Source organism: Mastomys coucha, unplaced genomic scaffold (assembly GCF_008632895.1).
Source record: "Mastomys coucha isolate ucsf_1 unplaced genomic scaffold, UCSF_Mcou_1 pScaffold6, whole genome shotgun sequence".
NCBI lineage: Eukaryota > Metazoa > Chordata > Mammalia > Rodentia > Muridae > Mastomys > Mastomys coucha.
The window spans coordinates 48638545-48654347 of NW_022196912.1; the positions used below are offsets into that span (position 1 = coordinate 48638545).

Genomic DNA, 15803 nt, shown 5'->3' on the forward strand with positions numbered 1-15803 from the left:
ACACATGCACAGATATGCATACAGGCAAAACACCCATATGCATAAGATTAAAAAAAAAGAAGGAGAAAAAGAAAAGTGACCAAGGAGCACCTGATGGCCAAGATGAACAAGGTGGAAGGATCCCTTCTTATCCAACTCCATTAGAACCATACCTCAGAGGCCCATGCAAGAAAATGGAATACAGTAGTACTGTTTTTTGTGGAGGAGTCTCATCATGTAGCCCAACCTTGAACTAAAACTCTCCACGAGTCAGCCTCCGGAGTGCTGGGGACACAGGCATGTGCCATCATAAGCCAACTGGATAAAGGATTAAATTTGCTGTAGAGATAAGCACTGGTAATCATTTGAAGCGTATTTACCTAAGGCTGTAATGTGAAAATTAAGTTCTCTTGTTAAAAATAAAATAAAACACTATGTTTTCATGTTACATCTTTTAAAAATTATTTTATCTTTCAAAGAGAATCCACAGACCTCCAGCCACTATAGCAAATACAAAGGGTTTGGCGTCAGAGTATATCAGTGGCCCATTCACAGCTTATACTCTTCTCCATACAAGTTCACTGTCTGTGTGGAAGGAACTATCACAGTGCCTCTGAGCTAGTTCTCCAAGGTCTGCAGTGGACCTCGGCTCCCCCTGGGGGCAGGGGAGGGAGGGCTGCTTTAAAGTACTTAGAAGCTGCTTCATGCTTCCTTCAAGACCAGAGAACACAGGTGCTGGAGGTGGTATCGTAGATTGTGGGATGTGGGCATATTTTTTTACAGAAACAAAAGTTACATTAACTCTGCAGACTTTGTCCACCTTAGCCAAGCTGCGTTCACCAGCGTCATGAGTTTCTAGAGAAATGACTCAAGTCATTTCAGATTCTGTTGTTTGCCTAGCCTCTTCCAAAATACCTATGATGTTTTCATAGGGCTCAGCTTCAACTCATGAAAACTACTTCATTAAAAAAAAAGTCAAAAACTATTTTTAAAATTAAAGTATATATTTTTCTTAAAAAAAAAAAATACTTAGACCTGGGGTCACTTCTGGGGCTGGCTTTTCCTGGTCACAGCTGCTCTCTTGGTTTCCTGTCTCATTTCCTTGCCGAAAAGCCACTGGTTTGCAGTCTGGAGTCTCCCCCTCAGCAGCCTGCTCCTCCACCTGTTGACATGGTTCCCTGGGGCTGCATCCTGCGGCTTCTGAGAGTCTCAGCCTGTGCCAGTACATCAGCTCCTGCTTGCTGTGGCCTTGAAGACTCTCAGGATGGTAACCGCTCATATGCCACAGAGAAGTCCCTTTGCCGGGACTCCCACGCCCATCACTGTCCCCTGCTCCATTCTCTCCACTGGAGCCCGGGTGAGAGAGTCCATGGAGCACATCCTGGTGAGGCTCTGTCATAGTCGTTCATGAGGAACTGGGTGCTTGTTGTAGGGTAACAGGGGCTGGCCTTTGGTGAACATCTCCTCCCAGACGTGGGAGGCTCTCCAGCTCTGCCTCTCATGTTGTTGCTGCTTCTAAGCACAGCTCAGCTCCAAGTAGGGCCAGCAGAGCCACTTGTGCTTCGATGGCTGCCTAAGGACTGGCACCATCTCCACAGACAGACCCCTGGGATCTTGGTCCAAAAACCCCTATTGTTACAAACTGAGCCACTACCAGGTGAGGCAATCAATTTCTTCTTTCTCTGAGTGAATCAGAACCACCAAAGTCATGAGGCTCAGGGGCTACCTGGAAGCTCCGCAGACCCTCAGGGGTCTTCATGTCCTCTGGGGCTGCTGGTGACTCTGTATTAGAGTTGGTACGATTCAGAGTGGCCATCTTCTCCTACTCTTTCAGTAAATGCGTTTGACTAGTGTCACCTATTGCTACAGTAGCAGCAGCAGTAAACCAAGCTGCTTAGGCATTAAGACTGGGAGCCACAGGGGAGGGGCGCTGGGAGAGGGAGGACAGAGAGGAAGACAGCCTGGCAGAGCAGTGCCTGTTAGGGCTTGGAGTTGAAATTATCTTTCAAAGATGGCTTTTTTATTTTTTTGCTTTTTTAAAAATTGGGTGGGTTTTTTGTTGTTGTTGTTTGGTTGGTTGGTTGGTTTGGGGGCGGTTTGGGGTTTTGTTTGTTTTTCGAGACAGGGTTTCTCTGTGTAACCCTGGCAGTCCACTCTGTAAACCAAACTGGCCTCAAACTCAGAGATACACCTGCCTCTGCCTCCCAAGTACTGGGATTAAAGGCGTGCACCACCACCACCTAGTTTATTTTTCTTACTTTTAGTGGAGGCAAAACCCTAAGCAGTATTATGTACATGTACTTAATGTGCATCTGTGTACTTTGTCTTAGGGTGTCTGTTGCTATGAAGAGACACCGTGACCATGGCAATGCTTATAAAGTAAAACATTTAATTGGGGCTGGCTTACAGTTTCAGAGTTTTTAGTCCATTATCATCATTGTGGGAAGCAGCATAGTGTGCAGGCAGATATGGTGCTGGAGAAGGAGCAGAGAATTCTACATCTGGATCAGCAGGCAGCAAGGAGAGAAAAAGACACCGGACCTGGCTTGAGCATTTGAAACCTCAAAGCACACCCCTAGTGACACACTTCCTCCAACAAGGCCACACCAACTCCAAGAAAGCCACATCTCCAAAAAGTGCCTGATGACCAAGCATTCAAATCTATGAGCCTATGGCGCCATTCCCATTCAAATCACCATCATACTGTAGGCCTTTACCTCAAACTTGTATCTTTTAAGTTTCACGTAGTGCAGGAGCTTTTGTAAGCAGCCAAAGGGGCTCCCCAGTTCTGATCTGGGCTGCCAAGGTTGGTACAGACTGCAGCCTTCACAGAAGGAAGGCTTCAATAATCTGAGCATGTGAAGATACTGAGCTGTTGCTCTCTGAGTCATTACTAGTAAGGCACACAGTGTTAGCCATCTTTTTTCCCAATTACTACAACAGATACTTGAAATTACCAACTTAATAAGGAGAGGACTGCTTTGGCTCACAGTATTCAGGCTATGAGTGGCTCTATTGCTCACACCTGAGGTAAAGCAGTACACTCCAGGGGAGGATGTGGCAGAGTCAAGCCATTTACTTCGTGACCAGCAAGAAAGGAGATGAAGGGTTTGGAATTCCATCCTCCCCTCTAAGGACATTCCTCAATGCTGCAAAGACACCTGTAGGTACAACCCCCTAAAGTTTCCACTCCTCTTTGTGCCACCCTGGGGGGTGGGGCAGGCCTCAACACACTAGTCTTTGGAAGGCATTTAGGATACAGACTCTGATATCTTCAGGTCTTTGGATTTTACTCATTTTTTTTCCCTCTAGGCACTATGTCCCTGTTGTAGTAAATATTTAATCTCAATCAGGAGTTTCTACTCTAGCCTTTGATCATTTAGTTACCACATAAAAGACGTAAGATGTTTATATTTATAATAATTCTTAATCAGCATCAGAGCTAGGCAGATATCTACCCTCTAAGCTATTAGTATCTACTTTCCTGTCAATAACCCAAAGATACAACTTGCCATGTTCCTCCTGGGCTGTTCTTACTCTAACTGGCCAACCCTCATGGCCAGTTTTCAGGATTCCTTACCACATGGCTCTTCCTCTCTTTCCACTCTCCTCTCCTCACTGTCCTCTCCTCAGACACCAAGCCCCAGGAACCGAAGCCCCACCTACCTCTCTCTGCCTATCCATAGGCTGTAAGCCTCTTTATTTAACCAATAGTTTTAAATTAAGAAAGGAGATTACATAGCATCACTTGGTGTACATGAGGATTCTCTCGTCCCTGAGGCAACTAGATCTTGAGGGCCAATATTAAGCATTATGATGCATAACAGAAGACCAATACTCAACATGTCTCTTCTGACTAATGCAGCGTTAATGGCAGAAGAAAATGAGGGTTTTTTTTTTTCTCTTTCTCCCTAGGTTCAAGGCTCGTGGTTCTTATAACAAAAGAGAGGTGAACAAAGAGGGAGAAACACATAACTTTATTTAATGTGGACTTTGTGTGTGTGTGTGTGTGTGTGTGTGTGTGTGTGTGTGTGTGTGTGTAGCCCTGGAAGTGCTGGAGTTCTCTCTGTAGATCAGGCTGGCCTTGAACGCAAAGAAATCCACCTGCCTCTGCCTCCCAAGTAATGGGATCAAAGGTATGCACCACAACCACCCACCTGGTGCCCATGGTTTTTGATAACACTCTGTGTGTTTCTACTATGTGAATCTCCCATTTAGGGGAAAATGAAAACCTTGGAAGAGACACCAAGGGGCCTGGCAGGGTCATAGAGACGAGTATGTTCACATACAGAAACCAAATAATGGTAGATTTGAATATTGACAATGCAACCTTAAACAGCATGCCTGACCTCTCTGAAACTTGCCAAATCTGAGATCAGTTTACTCAACCACAGATGATGTTTATTATAAAGCCTGAATCATTAAATCATTGGTGGGAGAACTCAGTGTATGCCTGGCATCTTGTGAATATCTTATGTTATTGGTTGCGGTCAGCACTGTTGTTTGTAAGGGCATGAGGAGTGTGGCAGGCAAATGGTGTCTCTTCAGGAATGATGTGAACTGTAGAGCAGCAGGATTTCCATAGACCCATTCCCTCTCTGTGTGTGAACTTAGCTAAGTCACATCATCTCTCTGAACTGATTTCTGCAAGTTTTAAAACTGTGGTTTCTTAAAAAGTACAAATAATGCTGCCTTGTGGGTTACCGGAAGGCTCTGTGCAGGGATGCATGCAACATTGCTCTCCAGACTTAAAAGAACCACAGTATATACTCACATCTAATTCTCAACATTTTCTAAGTTAAGTTGGTTCTGAACCAACTGACTGGAGATAAATGCATTCTCCAAGACTAGAAAGGAAAGAAAACACAGTTCAACTCTCAGGCCTTTAACCTGCAGCTCAAAAGAAGCCTGGACCTTCTGAGGGACCCACGGGAGTGAGGCATCTGACTAAGGGGGAGCCACACAATTACTTGATTTGGGAACTCTTTATTATACAATCTCACATTAACTTGGAGACATCTTAACTTGAAAGGTACTGACTTTCATAAATGACAGTCTTCATGAAGGTAGACTAATGTCATAGAGAAGAACATTTTGTAGGGATTTCTCTTGGGGAGCCCTGATTCTGGGCTCTCATGAGTTTTTAGTACTTAACTGAAATATCTTTTTGTTGAATATTTTTCTGGTATTTTATTTCTTGCTGGCCTCTAACTTCTGCTTATTTCCATATCCTACATAAACGAACACTGCTAATTTGATTGGAAATCAGCAACTACTTCTACAAGAAAGTAGTGTGAGATTCAATATCAAAAATATCACTAACCACTTGTGTGCAGGCCCAGGATAACTCCTACCTAGTGAGCACTCTCTCTGGGTCCTGAGCCAAAGACCCACACAATTTCTCAGTTGTCCTTACAGCCGCCACTGCTGAACATTTGTTTATATTAAAAACATCCATGATCTCAACTAAGCTGGAGAGATGGCTTAGTTGTGAAGAGCACCTGGTGCCCTGACAAAGGACACAGGTTCAGCTCCCAGCACCCACATGAAGGCACACAACCACCTGTAACTCCTGCTCCAGGAGATCCAACACCCTCCTTCTGCTTCTGAGGACACATGGAAGAAAACACTCATACCCTAAAATTTTCAAATAGCTAATAAACTTTAACCCAAACAAAAATCCTATATGACTTAGGACAGTTTAAAACACTGGCCACTGTTCCTCAGGTCTGGGTGACAGCTCAGTCTGTTAAGTGTTCAAACATAAGGACCTGAGTTTGGACCCCAAGAACTCATGAAACAAACTCATGAAAAAAACCTCATGAAACAGTTTGCTCATGCATGTCTGTAACCCTATTGCAGCCACCCAGGGCAGATCCCTGCAGCCTGCCAACCATTCGGTCCAACAAAGCTGGTGAGTCCCTGATTCAGTGAGACACAGTCTCGGGTAGAGAGTGGTAGAGGCAAATAAAACAGACATTGGCATCTGGCCTCCACATGCACATTCATGCATGTACACAGATACACTTACACCAGCAGAAATATAAAAATAAACCCACAGTGGCTCTCCAGTGTATTGATCTTTGAAAAGCAATTAAAATTTAGCTAAATAATAGAAATTCTGTTAGCAGAATTCCAGACTTTTTATTCAAGAGGTATTTGGCATGGTGGTATACACCTATAATCTAGAGCTAGTACTCTAAAGACTATGGCTTGGGGGATACAGAGAGATCCATCTAACAAAAAGTGAGAGAGAGAGAGAAGGGAGGGAGGAAGATGTAGAAGAGGGAGAGAGGAAAGGAGCAAGAACATGTGTGTGTTCCTGCATATGTTTTTGTGCACATGTATGCATGCAATCATACATGTGTCTCTATGTGTTGGTGTGCATGTGTATACATACATCTGGTGTGTGTGTGTGTGTGTGTCTGCACGCGTGTGCATGCATGCATGCATGCATAGTGTTTGGGAGAACAGGCCAAGGTAATTTTAAAAGCATTAATTTTGCACAGCAGTACAAAAATCTTTAAATCACTTCTTGCTCTTCTGAATTCTGCCCACTTGGAAAATAATCAAGGTTTCCAGTATCTTTGGACATGGGAAGTGAGCCAGGAGCAGGAGAACTGAATATAAGGAGTGTGCCATCCTTCCTGAATTTTCTGCATCTTAAGGTCATGGAATTAGCTCAAAGAAGGAAAAGTAAGCCAGCATTGGGATTGTTCCAACCTCCACATGAGTCTGAGGAGGAATACCACGAGGTTGAGCAAGGGTGAAAGGCATCTGACATAAAGAGAACCCTTCTGAGGGCTTGGTTCTGGCAGCAGCCGGCACCTACCTTCAATTTACTCCTACATTAAAAAGCCAAATAAGAACAAGGAAAGAAAATTGCAAATACTCATCAATGTCTCTAAAACGCAAAACTCCAGTACACTCTACCACACATCTCAGCACCATAGAGCAGTGTGAGAGTATTTCATCCCTGGTAAGTACTCAATCTTAAGAACCAATGCTGACATTGTCAAGATAGGGCACACAGCCAGATAAGACAGGCAAACTGGGAAATGGACATAGGCATGTTTCCTAGGACTGAAGACTAACTCATGAGTACACATGTAGAGACCAGAGTTTAACATCAATTACCTTTCCTGTATCACTCCCCACCTGACTTTCTGAGACAAGGCTCAAGGCTTACCATTTCGGCTAGACTGGCCATCTGCTATGCTTCCTGAAGCCTTTTGCCCCTGCTCAGCGGTGCTGGAGTTACAGGTGTACATCACCTTGCCTGGCCTTTTTCTCAGATCTTTTACCTAAGGGGCCATTTCCTAGTCCTTGAAATGGATATTCCTAACCAACCAACAAAGAGAAGCAATTCTGAATTAAAGTAAATCCCACAAGCTACCAAGGTGTCTGGCTGACCTGGGCTCCCTCTGTGGCACTCTAACCACATAAGGGAATGACCAAGTGAACAGGTGGCCCCAATAGCAAGTCTTAAGGGAGCAAACACATCTTTGAAACAAATTGGAAGCCTGCCATCATGGCCTTATATTTAACATAAGGGCAAAGGTACCTTCATCCTGCTGGGCGAGCTCTGCCCCAACACAGAATAAATATTTGATAGTTATTTGAAGAGCTAAATCACCTGCCAGCTTGAAGTACCTGGCTTCATCTGGAATGTCACTCATACCAACAGCAGAGACAATAGCCTGCTGCTAAGAAGGGAGAAAATGCCTGGGCAGTGGTGGTGCACACCTTTAATCCCAGCACTTGGGAGGCAGAGGCAGGCAGATTTCTGAGTTCGAGGCCAGCCTGGTCTACAGAGTGAGTTCCAGGACATCTAGGGCTACACAGAGAAACCCTGTCTTGAAAAAAAAAAGCCAAAGATAAAAACAAAAAGGAAGAAAATGTATCCTTCTCTCTTTTGTCCTATAGTATGGGGTCAGTTCCCCGGAGCTACTCTGGGTGAGGAAAAGAGGGTGAAGGGATGAGAAGATGGAGTGAGTTAGGCCCTGCTCACCCCACTCTCCAACAATGTCTCAAAGTGTTCACCATGGCAGGCAGGAGGATGGAGGAGGAGTAAAAGCTTTTCTTCCAGCACTTAGTAGGTACCAAAGATCTGCTGGTTGTGTTATGTCATTCTCTCTTTCCTAGTTCCCCAGACAACCTTTGAAATTTCCATAGCAGTAACTATGAAAATTAGGGAATTCTTCTGAGTTCACACAGGAATTTAAACCTGGCTCTGCTGCCCCAGCTTTTGCTCATAAATGGTGTGTCTTGTCCCCGAGGCTATTCTGGCTTGGATGTTCTGCTCAGTGTTGGCTCAGCTGCTCTCACAGTATGAACTAAGCCCAACTGGGATGAGCAGTCTTGCTTGGAAAGCCAGGACTTTCCCCTGCTATAGCTGGTAATTGGGGTAAGACGCAGGCTATGCAATCCTAACATCTTCCACTGGTTCCAGACTCAGTAGAAACCCAACACAAGCCTTGTTTCCTCAACTGCCATTCAGAGCAAGCTGACAAGCACCCAGAAGTGGCTCCTCTAGGACTTTACCTTCCTGTTAGAGACACAGCCTGACAATTTCCCTCCTCTCCCAAGGACTCTCAGACACTGCCCACTTCTGAGCCCTATCTCTTCCATGCTCTCTGTGAAGTAAGCAGCCCTGGACACTGCTTTCTGCTTCCCACGTCACCCTACTCATCCTTCACTGTCTCTGCTCTGAGTTTTCAGTCCCAATGAAGCATCAGCCTCAGTTTCCTCCAGAATCCAGGCTGTTTATGCTTAGACCTAGGATTTTACATAATTATTAATCTTTTCGGAGTGCTTATAAGCCTAGCCTACAGAGCAAAAGATATATTCTTGACATACCCTCCAATGGCTACATCTGACCCCTACATCTTATTCCTCATCCAAGGAAACCATTCAGAATTCCTTTACTTTAAAAAATATATAGCATTGTATTCATATGTGTTTCTATATTTTTATTATTCATTGTTTTAAGTCTATAAAATCTATGTATAAATTTGAGATACTTATTTTTCCATTTACTGTTTATTGCTTAATTGCTAGGCTCAGCCACACTCTTGTGAATTTGTACAATTCATTTATTTTTATTGCCATGTAACACTTAGTTGTAAAAATGTGTCACAATGTATCCTTTTTCCTGTTCTTGGGCATTCTCTGTCTTTGGGTTTTTGTATCATGGATAGTATAGCTGTAGCCATTATTTTGCATCTCTCCATTTTCACACCTGTAACATTCCCTTAGGCTCACCCCTCTCATCCTTGGGCTACATGTAAATGAACGCTCAGCTTTAGGAAACTAGGTCTTTGATGGATTAGGTCTCTGTTCCTGTTTTTGCAGGTGCTGGGGCCTGGGCTTTAAGGTCAGAATGGTACCTCTAATATGGTGTTAGTTGTGCTAAGGCCTGGGGACCTGTATCCATATCATGTATATGTACCACATGCATGGGGTTAAAGGTGGTTGAGTCACCATGTGGATGCTGGGAACTGAACCCAGATCCTCTGCAAGAACAACAAAGACTCATAACCACTGAGCAATCTCTCCAGTCCTGATTCCTAATTTTTAAAAAATATGTATCTTCTTCCAGGTGAACTAGCAATTCAGGCTAACATCAGAAAACACAAGCAGGCTTCAGAGAGATGGACGGGCATATGCCAATCCTGAGCTTACTCAGGGTACTGAATTTCAGGTCCCAGCACTTCCTTTGCTAGCATCACTCCCATCGCTACAAATTTCCTGAAAAAGCTCAGCTTCTTCTGACAAAGGCAACCCATTCTTTGGTGAGGCACAGGCATATTCACTTCTTCAAAGACTGGTACTCTGTCCTTCTACCCGGTTTCATCCATACAGAGATCTCTTACAACTAGTAGAAGTGTCTGTAGGGCCCATCCTTTACCCTTCTATCCTTTCTAGTACTTCTTGCCTCTACTTGGTTTTATCTCCAAGATGGCTCTCTCACCTTTTTCTTCATTAATTTATTTATTCACTTTACAGCCTGATCGAAGTCCCCTTCCTTCCTCTTCTCCCAGTCCCACTCTTACAACCTGTCCCCCCATTTCCCCCTTCTCTCCTAAGAGAAGGGGAAGCCCCCAGTGGGTAGCCACCACCCATCTTGGCAACATTAAGTCGAAGCAGGACTAAATACACCCTCTCCTACTAAGGCCAGACAAGGCAGGCAGTTATGGGAAAGAGATCCAAAGGCCCACAACAAAGTGAGAGACAGAACAAGCTGTATATCTGCTACATATGTGTAAGGGGCCTAGGTACAGCCCCTGTGTGCTCTTTGTTTGTTGGTTCAGTCTTTAAGAGCCCCCATGGGCAGAAGTTAATTGACTCTGTAGGTCTTCTTGTGGTTGCCTTGACCCCTCTGGCTCTCTCATTTCTTCCTCTCATTGTTCCACAAGACTCCCCAAGTTCTGCCATTGTTTAGCTGTGGGTATCTGCATCTGTTTCCATCAGCTGCTGGATGAAGCCTTTCAGAAGACAACTATACAGGACTCCTGACTGCAAGCATAGCAGAGTACCATTAATAGTGTCGTGGGATGGGTCTCAAGTTGGGCCAGTTATTAGTTGGCCATTTCTTCAATTTCTGTTCCATCTTTATCCCTAAATTTCTTGAAGGCAAAACAAATTTGGGGTTGAAGGTTTTGTGGGTGAGTTGGTGTCTCTCTCCCTCCACTGGAAGTCCTGCCTGGCAATAGGAGGTAGACTTTTCAGGCTCCATATTCCCCCACTTAGCTGACTGGCTCTCTCTTGCAAGTAGCAAGATGATTTCTAGCTGCTTCAGACCTCTAGAGAATTATACTAGGAACCCACAGAAAGGGCTACTTTTCTGAAGAGCTGATAAAATTCCCAAATATTTCTGCTGGCTCAACTCATATTACATGTTCTTCCATAAACTAGTCACTGCAGATTAATTGAGCCTAGACCACACACTCAAACCTAAGCCAGATCACATGAAGAATACTTTGGGATGTGGGAGAATAGAATATGTTGCCCTCAAAGGGATACTGATAAAAACTGAGCTACTAAGAGAGAAGAATACAGTTTTATCTTCTTTTATGTCCCATTTTCATTAGTAGGCAGGTGAGAATAATCCAAAACTTACTTTATATTAATCCTCGGTGTTCTACTAATGCTGGCATAATTATCCTTGTAATATAAAAAAAAATAAGTCAAACCAAGTGTGGTGTTATTTGCCTGCAATCCTACTTCAAGGGAATCGAAGACAAGAAGATCCTGAATTCAAGGCCATCCTGGGCTATATAGGGAGACAAATACCCAATAATTGAACCCAAAATCCAATAAAACAAGCAATAGGATAGCAAGTCATCTACCTAACTTTGCCTTTTAATGTTTAGTTAATCATATGCTTTCATAAAGGAATGTCTGGGACTGTGCTTTTAGCCTATCACAGACATTTCACTAGTCCTTAACACTAAGTAGAATCACATCTTAAGGACACAGGTTGCAGTTTTGTACTCAGGGTTCCCACACTGTAGCTTCCTCACAAGAGATAATGATTTTAAAGAGATACATTCATGCAATCAAGACTCCAAAGAACTAAAAATTTCCTAGCAAACATATAGTGGACTGAAGCCCTTGCACCAGCCAAGGGACAAACTTGTCTCCCCACATAAGATTTTAGATAGATCGAATAACAAATCAGATGCCATGAGGATAGAAGCAATCAAAGGGGGATCAGTAATGGGAGGAATCACACTGTGACTGGGACCACTTAGTTAGCATAGCTCTTGCCCTTATTTAAACCTAAACCTTAGTTAAGACTCTAAAGATCAAGTAAGTGTGTGGGAAACGTGTCAGTGGACCTCATTCCTCTTCTCAGTGTGGCCACACCAAATAACTGCCTTTCTATGCTCTTCCACATCACTTGCATATTGAAGACAAGTGGTGACTGAGTCTCCAAAGCCCAGGCATTGACCCTAAAACCTCAGAAAACAACACTTCACTCTTACTTCAGGAGCCACTCTGGACTGTCTCCTCTACTGATCACCAGGTGAGGGAGATTTCTGAACAGTTTTCTGGTTAATTTTTTCCAGGGTCTGGTCATATCCCTTCTTCCCCTCTCTCCTAGTCACTAGCTATGCCAAAACCAACTACTTTTCTCTTTCTTCTTTTCCTTTGACCTAGAGTTCTTGATACTGAAATGCTGGGAAATGTAGCAGAAGCATAGGTATGATGCTGGGCTGAGAAGATAGGTCTCACGATCAAACCCACAGGTAGCAATTCCTTGTGGAGGATTCGGAATCTGTAGAATTTCAAAGGCCTGAGAGACTCACAGAGTTATTCCAAGAATCTCCCCAGTTAACAGAATTGGATTACATACACTGTGAAGTCTGCAGCCCTTGTTAATTCATCTGTTTTACCACAGACTTTTAAGGGCAATTAAATTATAGATCAGAAAACAGAAAACAGTGTGTTCTCTGTTCTCCGTTGTGTCTACCACTACTTGACAATGACTCTCTTTTATTGTTATTATTGGCCTATTCCTATATCCTAAAGGATGTAAACTGTTGTAGAACAAGGACAATATTGTGCTTCTTCTTGTATAATCAGGGCTTATCAAGGTGCCTGGTGTATATGAATGGTTGGCTAATAAATGTTACAAAGGCCAGGTGATGGTGGTGCATGCTTTTAATCCCAGAACTTGGGAGGCTCTGAGTTTGGGGACTGCCTGGTCTATACAGAGAGCTCCAGTAGAAAAGCCAGAGCTACACATAGACCCTGTCTCAAAAAACAATTAATTAATTAATGTTGCAAAGAAGGTGTGGGGTATCCAGTCTCTCTTTACAGATGGTCAACAACCACGCTGCTACCTGCACTAGCTTTACTGTGGTTTCGCTGCTTTCCCTTCCCTCGGCACCGGGCAGACTCTCTACCGTATTTCTAGGCATTCAGTAGCTCTCATGTCACTCCATGGCAGCCAAAGCTTTGCCTTGTAGTGAAACCTACCTTCCTTGGATTGTAGCCCAGACTCCAAGATCATCTCTTTGTACATGCACATGAAAACTTCCATTAGTCTCACTGCCAGAAAAAGAAAATCAGATGACTTCCCGTTAAAGTGTCATTCTGTAATAGACCATTTAATGTAATAATCCTTCAGGGAGTTGGCATTTTAAAACATGGAGCTGCTAGCCTAGGATGACATTTCAGGATTTAAGTGGCAATGTAGTATGATAATTAGGTGATAGACAGACAGACAGACAGACAGATTTCCACAGGGAGGTGGTGGGGTGCTCCTAACCTCTCCTCATTCTTCCAGGCCATATCATAAAGATGCTTACCAGCCTTGATCATAAAGTCGAGGCCATGTGATGAAAACAACAGGGAAGAGTAACAATAACCCAGAGTATCTTAAATACAGAGAATGAAAACCTTTGCTTTCCCTCCAATAACACAAACCGAGCAAACTGCTTGAGAGTAAAGACTAACTTATTTAGTTTATAAGAGAATTAAAAATGATTATCACTTTAAAGAGTCGTGGGTGGGGGGACTGCCAAGTGCTGTGTCAAATGCCTGTGATCATGGCACTCAGCACACTAAAACAAAAGGATCATGAGTTTGAGGCCAGGCTAGGCTTCACACCGGAACTCTGCCTTAAAACTGTGAGCTGCAGGTGGAGAGCACTTGCCTAGCATGGAGGAAGCCTTGGGTTATTCACTGAACACCACAAAACAAAGCAGAAAGTGGGAGTGTAAAAGACACACAGCTATGAAACAAAACAAATGATCAAAGCAGGTTACCCCGAGGGACCCTTTAAATGACCATCTCCTAAAGCACATTAGTAATTAGACAAAATTGCATTTATAATTAACTTTCTAGAAACCAGCTAGTATGCGAAGTCCTTTCTTCTGCCTAAAGCAACTCTATCCAAACTTCCGATGCATTCTGTGTTGTTGGCATATGTATTTTCCAGCTTGTTTCCTCTCTGTCATTTCTGCATTCCCCTCTTCACACATCCCACGATGATTCTGTTGTTGCTGCTGTGGCTGAGATTATAGATTTCTGTGTCGAAAGAAACCAGCATGGAAAGTGATCACTTTTGGTGGTCTGTTCCTAGTAATTGCTGGGACACCACTCAGAAGATCATGCTGATTCTAGGAAGCCAGATCAGGAGGGCGGGCTAACCAGCATTTCTACAGGCCCCTCTCTGTACACACATAAAGTTCAGATCCTCAGGCCTTCCGGTCTGGTAGGCTTAAAACAAAGCACTTTGACCTCCCTGTTCACTGTCCTGGAAAATCTATCACACCCCATGTTCTCCTTGGCAGGAACCCAGTTCTCTGTGAGATGGTAAACAGGAGAAGCAAACCACTCCTACAGAACTGCTTCACACTGCTCTTCTCACCTAATATCAAGAGAAAGCTTTCTTTATAATACAATATTAAACTGGGACATTCTGTAGAGGCCTTTGTGGGCTCTGCTTTCTAGAGACAATAAAATGTGGAAGTCCTCTGAATAATGACTTCTGAGACAAATTGTTCAGAACTGGTTTGTACAATGTTCACATTAATGCTGCTTACCAGTGCAGGTAACCTGCTAAGCTTACCAGCCCCAGGGATGATTTGTCTTCATTCACAAATCCTGGTTTATTATCACAAATACTCAGCCAGTGTTAACTGACATATGCAAAATTGGTACAAAATAAGCAAAAAAAAATTGAAATAGTAATGTTCTGGGAGAGTATGCACCCATGACAAATCCAGTCAGGATCCAGTGGTTTCCTGCTTTTCAACCTCATGTTTCTGTTGCATGCAATATTGTGCTAGTTTTGCCAATGTGGCTGCCTGCTCTTGGTCATTGTTACCACACTGGGGCCTGAGAGCTCCTTACCAACAGGGTTAGAACATACCAGCTATTGTGCAATACCAGCTAGGGATCTTCCCTGTTTGTGTTCTATACTGCCATAGTGTCTCTTCTAAACTAAGATCTCCCTGTCACTCAGCTTTGCCAGACACTAACCTTCTGTCAGGCCTACAGTCCACACTTGTAGCTTGGTATGTGTGGCTGGTTGTGGGGCAGTGAGCAGTTCTGACAGCCAGGGTCCAGTAGAGCAGCCACCTGAGAACCCCAGAGACCCACTGAGCAAAGTAAATTTGTTCACAAGAGAGGGCAGGAGTTTGGTGATAGCTCCTTTGACCGATGACTCAGATTTCAGCCCAGACCCCTCACAGCTGCCCCTTCAGGAGGTGTGTGTTCTATCAGGCAGACCAGGAGGTGTGTGTTCTATCAGGCAGACAATGCCTCAAGCTCCCAGCATTCTAGCTGGACCCTACACACAGTCATCTGACCACAAGCCAGACATGCCACGCCCCATACAATAAAAGGGGCGGTTTGCCCCCTCCTCACTCTCTTACTCTTCCCCCTCTCCCTCTTGCTCTCTCTTACTCTTCTACTCTTCCTCTCACTCTCTTGTTCTCTTGCTCCCTCACTCTCTTGCTCTTCCCTCTCTCACTCCTCTTACTCTTGCTCTCTTACTCTTCTTCTCTTACTTCCTCTTTCTTACTCTTGTACTCTTGCACTCTTGCTCTCTCCCTCTCTTGCTCTCTCTCCTCTCTGCTCTTTGTTCTCTTGCTTTCCTCCTCTCCTTTTTCTCTCTCTCTTCTTCCTCTCCTTTCCTTTATCTCTACTTAACTAGCATATTTCTCCTTCCTACAATAAAGTAACTCATTTATACATTGCCTCCTTTTTAGTTAAGGCACTGTGCAGAGAGAGAGAAAGAGAGAGAGAGAGAGAGAGGGAGAGAGAGAGGGCACCTCAGCCAGGCCACCAGCCCAGGCCTCTGCTTT

General features: G+C 43.9%; 1 long non-coding RNA gene and 1 pseudogene across 1 annotated transcript in view; both read right to left on the reverse strand.

The window, feature by feature from the left end:
• Window positions 1-991: 991 nt before the first annotated feature.
• On the reverse strand, window positions 992-1795 carry LOC116080998 (annotated as a pseudogene).
• Window positions 1796-13942: 12147 nt separating this feature from the next.
• Window positions 13943-15803, reverse strand: part of LOC116079798 — an 18228-nt gene continuing 16367 nt past the window's right edge. Inside the window, exon 3 of the long non-coding RNA XR_004114156.1 lies at window positions 13943-14019. This is a non-coding gene — a long non-coding RNA (uncharacterized LOC116079798). The remainder of the gene's footprint in view (window positions 14020-15803) is intronic.